Source organism: Nycticebus coucang, chromosome X (genome assembly GCF_027406575.1).
Source record: "Nycticebus coucang isolate mNycCou1 chromosome X, mNycCou1.pri, whole genome shotgun sequence".
Lineage (NCBI taxonomy): Eukaryota > Metazoa > Chordata > Mammalia > Primates > Lorisidae > Nycticebus > Nycticebus coucang.
The window spans coordinates 53,167,541-53,178,880 of NC_069804.1; the positions used below are offsets into that span (position 1 = coordinate 53,167,541).

The following is an 11,340-nucleotide window of genomic DNA, read 5'->3' on the forward strand; positions in this document are numbered from 1 at the left end:
CCTTCATTGTTTCCATCATTTCTTTCATTGTTTTCATCATGTGTATTCTAAATTCCCTGTCTGTCATTCCTAACATTTCTTTATAGGTGGAATCCTCTGCAGTAGCTACCTCATGGTCCCTTGTCGGGGTTGTTCTGGACTGGTTCTTCATGTTGCTTGGAGTTTTCTGCTGATTCTTCCTCATGAGTGATTTCTTTTATCTGTTTCCTTGTCCTAATTTTCCTTTCACTTCCTCTTGCTCTGTAAGTTCTCGTGCCATTTTTCTACTGTTTTTGTCCTCCTCTTGGGGTCTAGAAGTCTCTCGCTGACTCCCTGTATCCTCACAGGGGTGATGATAGGCAGGTCCCACCAGCCAGAGGTGCCTGGTGTCCTATCTCCCCAGATTCACGGTGCCCAGATGCAAGGAAGCTGTTACTCGGCCACCATCTTGCTCCGATCGTGATGGCTATAGCTTTCATTACAATGTTAAGAGGAGTGGAGACAATGGGCAGCCTTGTGTGGTTACTGATGTGAGTAGAAATGACTTCAATTTAACTCCATTTAGTACAATATTGGCTGTGGGTTTTCTGTAAATGGCCTCTATCAGTTTATGAAATGTCCCTTCTATACCAATTTTCTTAAGTGTTCTGATCATGAAGGGATGCTGGATATTATCAAAAGCTTTTTCTGCATCAGTTGAGAGAATCATATGGTCTTTGTTTTTTAATTTGTTTATGTGCTGAATTATACTTATAGATTTACGGATATTGAAACAGCCTTGACACCCTGGGATAAAACCAACGTGGTCATGATGTGTAATTTGTTTGATGTGTTGCTGGATTCTGTTAGGATCTTGTTGAATATTTTTGCATCTATATTCATTAGTGATATTGGTCTATAATTTTCGTTTTTTGTTGGGTCTTTTCCTGGTTGGGGGATCAGGGTGATGTTTGCTTCATAGAACATGTTGGGTAGTCTTCGTTCTTTTTCTATATTTTGGAATAGGTTGAGTAATGTAGGTACTAGTTCCTCTTTAAAGGTTTGGTAGAATTGTGACGTGAAGCCATCTGGTCCTGAGCTTTTCTTTTTAGGGAGATTTTAGCTCTATTCCAGAACTTGATATAGGTGTGTTCAACATTTCCACTTGATTCTGGCTAAGTCTTGGAAGGTGATGTGCTTCCAAGTAGTGGTCAATTTCCTCAGATTTTTATATTTCTGAGAATAAAGTTTTTTGTAATATTCATTAAGTATTTTTTGGATTTCTGAGGAGTCTGTTGTTATTCGCCTTTGTCATTTCTGATTGATGAATATAGAGATTTGAGTCTTTTTTTCCTGGTTAGTTTAGCCAAAGGTTTATCTATTTTATTGACCTTTTCAAAAAATCAACTTTTTGATTAATTGGTCTGTTATGTAATTCTTTTGTTTTCAATTTCATTTAATTCTGCTCTAATATTGGCTATTTCTTTTCTTCTACTGGGTTTGGGGTTGGAATTTTCTTCCTTTTCCAGTTGCTTGTGATGTCCCATTAAGTTGTTAACTTCCTTTCTTTCCATTCTCTTTAGGAAGGCTTGCAGTTCTATAAATTTCCCTCTTAAGACTGCTGTTGCGGTATCCCAGAGGTTTTGATAATTTGTGTCTTCATTGTTGTTTTATTCCCAAAATTTGGCAATTTCCTTTTTAATCTCATCTATGACCCAGCTATCATTCAGCATAAGGTTATTTAACTTCCATGTTTTTGTATGGGTATGCAGATTCCTGTTGTTACTGAATTCAACTTTTATTCCATGGTGGTCCGAGAAGATGAAAGGAATAATTTCCATTTCTTTAAATTTACTGAGGTTAGACTTGTGACCTAAGATGTGATTGATTTTGGAGTATGTTCCGTGGGCTGATGAGAAGTATGTGTATTCAGTTTTATTGGGATGAAATGTTCTGTAGATGTCTGCTAAATCCAAATGTTGGGTGGTTAGGTTTAAATCTAAAATTTCCTTGCTCAGCTTCTTCTTGGAGGATCTATCCAACACTGCCAAAGGAGTGTTGAATCTCTGACTATTATGGAGCTGGAGGAAATCAAGTTTCTCATGTCTGTTAGAGTTTCTCTTATAAATTGAGGTGCACTCTGTTTGTGTGCATAAATATTAATAATTGAAATCTCATCATATTGAGTATTACCCTTAACAAATATAAAGTGACCATTCTTATTTTTCCTCACTTTTGTTGATTTAAAGCCCATTGTGTCTACAAATAGAATAGCAACACCTACTTTTTTCTGATTACCATTAGCCTAAAATATGGATGAGTCTATATTCATCGTTTCACCCTGAGTCTATATTCATCTTTTAAGGTAAGATGTGACTCTTGTATGCAGCAAATAGCTGGCCTGAGTTTTTGTATCCAGTCAGCTAACCTGTGCCTCTTTAGAAGACATTTTAAGCCATTCACATTAATGGAGAATATTGATAAGTCTGGAAAAATTTTGGGAATTGAGTTTTTCAAAATTCCAGTGGACATTTTTAATCCTATCAACACTGTGGAAGTTGGAGTTTGATCGAAAGTTTCTGAATGAGTTTACTTTTGTGGTAGAGGATTGGGCTGCTCATTATGGAAGATAGTTCTGAGAATATCCTGAAGAGCTGGTTTGGTTATGGCAAATATGTTCAACATACGAATGTCATTAAAGTATTTAATTTCTCCATCATAAATGAAACTCAGTTTAGCTGGATCCAGGATCCTGGGTTGAAAGTTATTTTGTGTTAAAAGATTAAAAGTCAGTCGGCTCCTGTGGCTCAAGGAGTAGGGCGCCAGTCCCATATGCCGGAGGTGGTGGGTTCAAACCTAGCCCTGGCCAAAAACCACAAAAAAAAAAAAAAAAAAGATTAAAAGTTGATGACCATCCTCTTCTGGCTTGAAAAATTTCAGCAGAGAGATCTGCAGTCGTTCTAATATTCTTCCCTTTTTAGGTAATGGATTTCTTATGTCTGGCTGCTTTCAGAATTTTCTCCTTTATATTAACTTTAGTGAAGTTAATTATGACATGCCTGGGGGATGTCTTATTCTGATTGAGTCATGCTGGGGTTCTGAAAATGTCTGCTATCTGAATTTCAGAATCTCTTGGCATGTCTGGAAAATTCTCTTTCATAATTTCATGGAGAAGGGCCTCTGTGCCTTGCAAGGCCACTTCATCAGTTTCAGGGATTCCAGTGAGGCCTTCTTTAAATTATCCCAGAGCTCTCTGAGAGAATGATCTGATTTTGCTCTCCATTTCTCTTCCTCTTTGAGAGTTTGGGAGCGTTCAAAGGCTTTGTCTTCAATGTCAGAAATCCTTTCTTCTGCTTGCTCCACTCAGTTACCGAGGGATTCTACTGTATTTTTCAGATCTTTGAGGGCTGCAAATTCTTGATTCAGTGCATCAAAATATTTGGTGGTTTTGTCTTTAAATTTGTTAAATTCTTGAGACAACTTTTGAATTGCTCCTCGAATTTCTAATTCCAAATTTTCCTCCATTCTATTAATCTTGTTTGCAATCCAAATTCTGAATTCGATTTCTGACATCTCGGCCAGCTGTTTATGAATGGGATCTTCAGTTACCTCTACCATATCTTTCCTTAGGGGTGTTGATCTATTCTGGTTATTCATGTTACCAGAGTTTTTCCACTGATTCTGCCCCATGATTGTTTTACACCGTTTGATTTTTCCCCTGGAGCTTTGTCAAGGACCCATACAGTGCTATGGCCTGAGAAACTGGGGACCTGTTTCGTGTGGTGGAGCTAAGTGGTTCTGTCCTGTTTTCAGCTGGTCTCTGTTCGACTCTAGTGAAACAGTTACTCTGGGTTGAAGTCTCAGCTGTGGAGAAATACCAGCAATTAAGTCACCCTGCCCCACACAGGCAACAATTGGAAAAGGAAAATCAAAACTTCCTACAACCACACACTCAGGGCACCAGTTGAATAGTCCTCGGGTGATTGGCTCAGTTCAAAATTTTCAAATCAATTGTCTCAGTCAGCACCTGTCTCAGGTGGGAGAGTTTAAAAGGTCTCTGGCAAATTGATCACAGGGGTCTGATGACAACTCAAGTATGACTTGATCCAGTGCTCCACGAAGTCAGGAGGACCCACCCAGCAAATAGATTAGTCTGGGAAGTTTGATGCCTCCTTCCCCACCTTGCATCTCTGTCACACCCAGTCACTGATAGCCCCACAGGGCTGTGACCCATTTTCCTCCAGTGAGCAGATACTCCATGGTTTTGCACCTGCCTTAATCACAAAGAACTTTATATCTGCTCAGCCAGGCTGCTGCGCTCTGCCTCTATCCAGCAGGGGGAGGTGAGGCCTGACAGCCTGGGGTGCTTGATGGAGGCTGGGGGGTGTTCATTCAGTTCCAGCCCTGCCACTGATTGATGTTACTGACCGAGCAGAACAACTTTGTGGAATTTGTTTCTGTCCCAGCTAAATTCCCCTGCAGAGAAGCTGTTTTGAGTTCACAGAACCTGTGCCTCAGGCCCTGTCTTTGCTGCTGCAAAGGTTTGTATTCTCTGCTCGGTTCACTATCAGTTCTAGCCTCCTGCACTCCTTTGTCTAGGCTGATGATCCCCTGAGGGCCAGGTGCGTCTTAGGCTAAGTAAAGCACTCCTCTGGGTCAGCTCCACCCTGAGAGTCAGCCGGCACTGTGCATGCGTTTTCTAGTCCCCGCGCTCCACCTAGGCTGGTACCACCTCAGGCAAACCCTTTATTCATGGGGCCTGCATTTCCATCCCAGATCTGTTTCACAGTGGTTGCCACCTGAGAAGTTGCCTGGCCTCCTCTGGTTGACCACAGAGACAGGGGTTGTGGCTTCAGAATATTCGGGGGTGAGCCCTATTGTTGCCAAAAATGGCTCTGTGCCTCGGGGCTCCACCACTGCAGCATGGTTCCCTCTTAGCTGACCATCCTCTCCTCACTCCCATGCCACTGAATCAGCACTGACCAGCTACAGTCCAGGCCCTGTCCACACCCCTCAAGAATTCACCCAAGAATCTAGACTCCTGGGGGACAGGCCTCTACACCTCAGAGTGAGAGTGGAGGGGAGTGCTCGGAGCTCATAATTGCAGGTAGAGAATATGTACAGTTTTATACAGTTTTATGCCTGTCAGGAGAATTTTTTGGCACCCTAGTAGGGGAGGTAGGTCCATTTTTTAGAGGGTCTATCCCGTGGAGTGTAGTGGGAGGACTTTTGAACTCTGCTCATTTGTTTGTGGGGCACTCCAAGCCGTTCTCATGGGGGAGGGCACTCTTGTCCACTTGGTGATGGATTTTGTACCTTTTGTTTGTATCCTTGGGGTCGCAGCTCACCTCAGAAGGGTTGCTGTGCATTCTTCAACCTTCTCTCTTGGTGCAGCTCTAATCCACCAGATTACTTGCTAAATTTCTGTCCTTAACTCTCCTTCTGGACAGGAGCCTCTGTGGAAAGCTGGCTTCAGTCAGCCATCTTGTCTCCTCCCCTGGTAAGCTGCAGTTTGAAAATTGATAACTAATTTAGATGCCTAATCCATTTTTCCTGGAGAACTGGCTACCCTTTTCCTTTTGTGTTGAGTGCAGAGATTTTACCTCGTTCATTCTTCCTATCTTCTTTTCTTTATTTTTTTCATTCTTTCCCAGCTCCTTTCCTTTTCTTTCCCTTCCCCTTCCCCATGCTCATTCATTTCCTTTCTTTCATTTTAGATGAATATGAGGGTAAGAATGATGAGGGGCACAATCCAAGGATATACAGAACAGCCATCACACAAGGCCCTGGGTCAAGGGCTCACCTACCTCATGAATGTTGGCTCTTCTTTTAGTTGATCTATTTACTTAATTATTTCTTTCTTCATTCTTGAGACAGAGTCTCACACTGTCAACCTAGGTAGAGTGCCTAGGCCTTGTAATAGTTCACAGCAATGTAACATCCTTGGTCTCAACCAATCCTTTTGCCTCAGCCTCTAAAGTACCTGAGAGTACAGCCACCTGCACAGACATGGTGATGTCTGCTATTTTTACTAATTTTGTGTACTTTGTTTTATCTTTTTTGTTGTTGTTGCTGTTGTTGCATGAGGCAGATGCTCACTTTGTCACCCTTGGTAAAGTGGCAGGGCCTCAAAGCTCACAGCAACCTGAAACTCCTGTGGTCAAGCAAGCCTCTTGACTTAGCCTCCTCTGTGGCTGCCAGAACAGGTTCTGCCACAAGGCCCAGGGTCTCATTCTGGCTCACACCAGTCAACAACCCCTGGGCTCAAGCGATCCACCTACTTTGGCCTCCCGGAGTGCTATGTTTACAGGCATGAACCACCTTGCCAGGCCAGGGATTTGGAACGAATGATACTGAAAACCAAAGGAAGAAATACCCCAAACCAGCCCATATGACCCATCAATTGTTATCCAAATACAGTTTTAGTGCTATCAACTTGCCTATATGTTACAAATTGTCTAGGACCATTGTCTGATTCTTCCCCCTAAACCCTTGTATCACTGGGCAGTGAGTGAAGTTGAACATCAGGTAGTGCTGAAGGTGACAAGGATTTCAGATTCATTAGGCTTCATGAAAATAATGTGTATGACCATGAGATGTGGTTTAACAGTAGAACACATTTCAGCTTTATGGCTCATCAATTGACATAAATAAGTCAGCAGATTTGACGGCAGCTTGATGCATTCAATCATGGTTGAATTACAATGCTAAGTTGGCTGGAGATAAAAAAAAATGTGGAAGGCCAGGTGTATATCACACAGCATGTAATCCTAGCATTCTGTGAGGCTCATGCCTGTAATCCTAGTATTCTGGGAGGCGGAGACAGGTAGATTGCTTGAGTTCACAAGTTCTAAAACCCGACTGGGCAAAAAGGAGATGAGTATCTACTGAAAATACACAAACTGAGGAAAGAGGATCACCTGAGTCGAGTTGGAGGTGGCCGCATTCTATGAAGTCACGGCATTCTACCCAGGGCAACTGCTTCAGACTGTCTCAAAAGCAAACAAAAATTTCCCAATTCCCAATTAAACATGTCCATAATAATTAATTGACTGTACTAAATGGATATTAAAGTGTCTTATAGATTTAGTGTGAATACAGTTGCTGATACATGTAATCTCAATGTCTTTCGGAGGCCAAGGTGGGAGGATAATTTGAAGCCAAAGCATTCAAGGCTAGCCTGGGCATCATCTTAAGACCTCATCTCTAGCAATCATATTTGGAAACAATCAGCCAAGTGCCAGAACACACCTAGCTACTTGCCAGGATGAGGCACTAGGATCTCTAGAGCCAAGTTTGCAGGGAGTGAGAATCACACCACTGCACTCCAGCTTGGGGAACAGAATGAAACATTGTCTCTAAAATCAATCAATCAAGAATTAATTAATTCAATTTAACACAGAGCCTTGCCCAATTACTTTTCATGAGCAAAGGCGTGATATGCATTTCCTTGTTTTTGAGACACAGTCTCACTCTGTGGCCCTGAGGAGAGTTCCCTGGCATCATAGCTCACTGCAACACCAAACTCCTAGGCTTCAGCAATCCTCTTGCCTCGGCCTCCCAAGAAGCTTGGCCTACAGCTGGCCCGGGCCATGACACCCACCTATTGGTTCTATTTTGACTAGAGACGGGGTCTGGCTCTTGCTCATGCTGGCCTTGAACTCCTGAGGTGAAGAAGACCCTCTGGCTGGACCTCCCAGACTGCTAGGATTACCAGATTAAACAACCCCACCTGGCCCATACAATAATGAGTGCTGTGAAGTTGGAAATTTGATAACTAACTAAGATACCTAATCCATTATTCCCCGACTACTGGCTACCCTTTGCTTTTTTTTGGGGGGGGGACGAATTTTACCTTTTTCTTTCCTTCCTTCCTATCTTTATTTTTTCCTTTCCTTTCTCCTTTCCCTTCCTTTCCTATCCCTTCCCTTCTCCATCCCCATACCTCTCATTTGAGATGAATATGAGGGTAAAAATGATGAGGGGCAAAATCGAAGGATATACACAACAAACATCCCCCAACCCCCTTGGGCAAGGGCTCAACTACCACATGAATGTTGGGTCTTCTTTTAGTTGATTTATTTACTTACTTACTTCGCTCTTTATTTTTGAGACAGACTTTCACACTGCCACCCTGGCTAGAGTACCTTGGCCTCATCATAGTTCATAGCAATGTAAAATCCCTGCTTTCAACCAATCGTCTTGCCTAGCCTCTAAACTAGCTGTGACTACAGCCACCGGCAACACACATGGCTAATTCTTCTATTCTTACTAATTTTACATATTTTGTTGTTATCTTTGTTGTTGTTGTTGTTGTTGTGTGAGACAGATGTTCACTTTGGCACTCTCAGTAAAGTGGCAGGGCCTCATAGCTCACAGGAAACTGAAATTCTTGGAGTCAAGCAAGCCTCTTGCCTTACTCTCCCAAGTGGCTGGGAGGACAGGGCCTGCCACAATGCCCTGGCTCTCTTTGAGGCTCAGGCTGGTCAGCATCCCCTGAGCTCAAGTGATCCACTGGCCTTGGCCTCCCAGATTGCAAGGTTTACAGGCAGAAGCCACCTTGCCTGGCCAGGAACTTACAATGAATGGTACTGAAAACCAAAGGAAGAACAATCCAAAACTCACCATTTTCTCACTTGGTGGTACACTTCACTAGGCTTCATAGGCTTCAGGTAACATTCCTATGGTGTACCTGTAGAGTGAAAACATCACATAACAGTGGCCGGACACATCTCTCCTCAGTTCTGTGCTCCCTAATGTCATCATGGTAGTTGTAAACTGGCCAGGATGTTCAAGTGATCCATCTTCTTGCCTCAGTCTCCTAAGTAGCTCGCACACTCCACCATGCTTGGATAATCTTTTGTACTTTTCATAGAGACTGAGTGTGTTTCTTTTGCTTAGGCTGCGGTGGAGTTCCTCACCTCAAGCAATCTTCCACCCGGGGCCTCCCCCGTGGACTAGGATTACAGGTCTCAGCCGACCTACTAGGCCATGGCTCATTAATAATATTCTATTTCTTTTTCCTATAACAGTCTTCCCTTCATTCTATAGACCAGAGGTCTAGGAGCACCAGCAAATCTGACCAATCACTTGTTTTGCAAATAATATTTTAGGGCTATAATACTTGGGCTATCATACATGATACAGATTGTCTAGGATTATTATATGATTCTTCCCTGTAAACTCTTGTATCACTGAGCAGTTGCAAATCACGTAGTGCTGAAGGTGATAGGGCATTCAGCTTCAAGAAAATTATGTGTTTGACTATGACATGTGGTTTCACAATCGACCACATATCAAATTTACTCCTGATAAATTGATGTGCATAAGTCAGAAGATTTTTCTGTAACTCCATTCGTCCATTGTAATAGTTGAATTACAATCCACATTGGCTATAGATAGAACAATTTGGCAGGCCCAGCATGCTACCCTAGGCCTGTATTCCTAGCATTCTGGGACGCTAAGGTTTGTAGATTGCCGAAGCTGACAAGTTCAAAACCGTCCTGAGCAAATGCAAGAACTTGCCTCTGCTAAAAATACAAAAACTGAGGAAAGAGGATCACCTGAGTCTGAGTTGGAGGTTGCTGTGAGCTGTGAAGCCATGGCACTCTACCCAAAGCAACAGCTTCAGACAGTCTCAAAAACAAACAAACAACGAATTTGGCAACTACCAATGAAATATTTCTGTAATAATTGACTGTATGAAATGGATATTCAAGTGTATTATAGATTTAGGTTGGGTATAGAAGCTGATACATTTAATCCCAGTGTCTTTGGGACACCAAGGTGGGAGGATCATTTGAGGCCAAAGCATTCAAGGCTAACTTTGGGAATATCTGAAGACCTCATCTCTACCAATAATGTTTGGAAACAATGATCCAAGTACTGCAACACACCTAGCTGCTTGCCAGACTAAGGCAGGAGGATCTCTGGAGCCCAGGAGATCAAGGTTGCAGGGGGATAGGATCACACCATGGCACTCCAGCCTGGGGAATAGCATGAGATATTTGCTCTAAAATCAATCAGTCAAAAATTAATTAATTTGTGATGTTGCCACTGTGGGCTGGCTCTGCTGTGTGCTAGGTTGGTGGGAAGGTCGGTTCTCAAGTCTGCCTTTTTTGTCTCTGCCACGTGGGGAGGTGGTGTGATTCATGGCCCATCATAGAGCAATGATTGCAGCATCTACCTGGGTAATGTACCTCCAGAATCCGAACCAAGGACATTGAGGGCGTGTTCTACAAATAGAGCTCTATGGGAGATATCAACCTCAAGAATCACCATGGGGTACCACCCTGAATTTCTGTTGAGTTTGAGGACGCGTGAGATGTTGAGAACACTGGGTATGGTCGTGAGAACTATGATTATGGTGGATCCCATCTGCGTGTAGAGTTTCCTGCAAGCTGCCCTGGTATAGGCTGAGGCAGCAACGGATAGTGGAGCTGGCAGATTTCCCAGAGGCTGCTATTGCCCCTCTTCTAGGTGGTCTGAAAACAGTGGTTATGTCTGTACTGCCTCCAAGTAGAAGCTGGAAGGATTTAAAGGATCACATGAGTGAAGCAGGTGATGTATAATGTTATGCTGATGTTTACCAAGATGGCACTGGTGTCGTGGAGCTTGTACAGAAAGAAGATATATCCAGTTCTCGAACTGCATAACACTAAGTTTAGATCTCATGAGGGAGAAACTGCCTACATTCAGGTTAATGTTGATGGGCCTAGAAGTCCAAGCTGTGGAAGAACTCAATCTCATAGCCCTAGTCATAGCAGAAGCGGTAGCAGAAACAATAGCAAGAGTCACACATACGCCACAAGAGGAAGCAGAACATCACCACGCTATTCTCCCCATCATAGCAGATCTCCCTGACATACATGTGATGAGTGGTGACACTTTTTGTAGAACTCATGTTGTATACAGTTTTCCTTTACTGAGTACAATCTTTTTCTGTTTTAATTCAAACTGTTTTGTTCAGAATGGGCTAAAGTATCGAATTGCATTCTTGTGTAATATCCCCTTGCTCCTAACATCTACATTCCACTTATGTCTTTGATAAATTGTATTTTAAGTGATGTCATAGACTGGAGTGTTTAAATTTTGTTAACTCTCCATGGTCTTCAGACTGTGACTGTGTAAATGTCTATGCTGCTCTGTTTTGTGTGAACTGGGACGTTGCGGGTGTTTGTGTTTATCTTACCTGCGAAGTTCATATGTTGATCTTGCTTTTCATGTGTCTTTCTGTAGTTGTATCTGAAGAGATGGATTAAGAATGCTTTGGATTGGCTCAGCGCTGCAGCACAGTGGTTATGGCACCAGCCACACACAACGAAGGTGACAGGTACGAATCCGACCCACGCTGGCTAAACAACAATGACAAATGCAAGAAGA

At 42.8% G+C, this 11,340-nt stretch overlaps 1 pseudogene; it reads left to right on the plus strand.

Annotated features, from left to right (window-relative positions):
- Positions 1–10,127: 10,127 nt before the first annotated feature.
- Positions 10,128–10,821, plus strand: LOC128576803 (serine/arginine-rich splicing factor 1-like; annotated as a pseudogene).
- Positions 10,822–11,340: the final 519 nt, after the last annotated feature.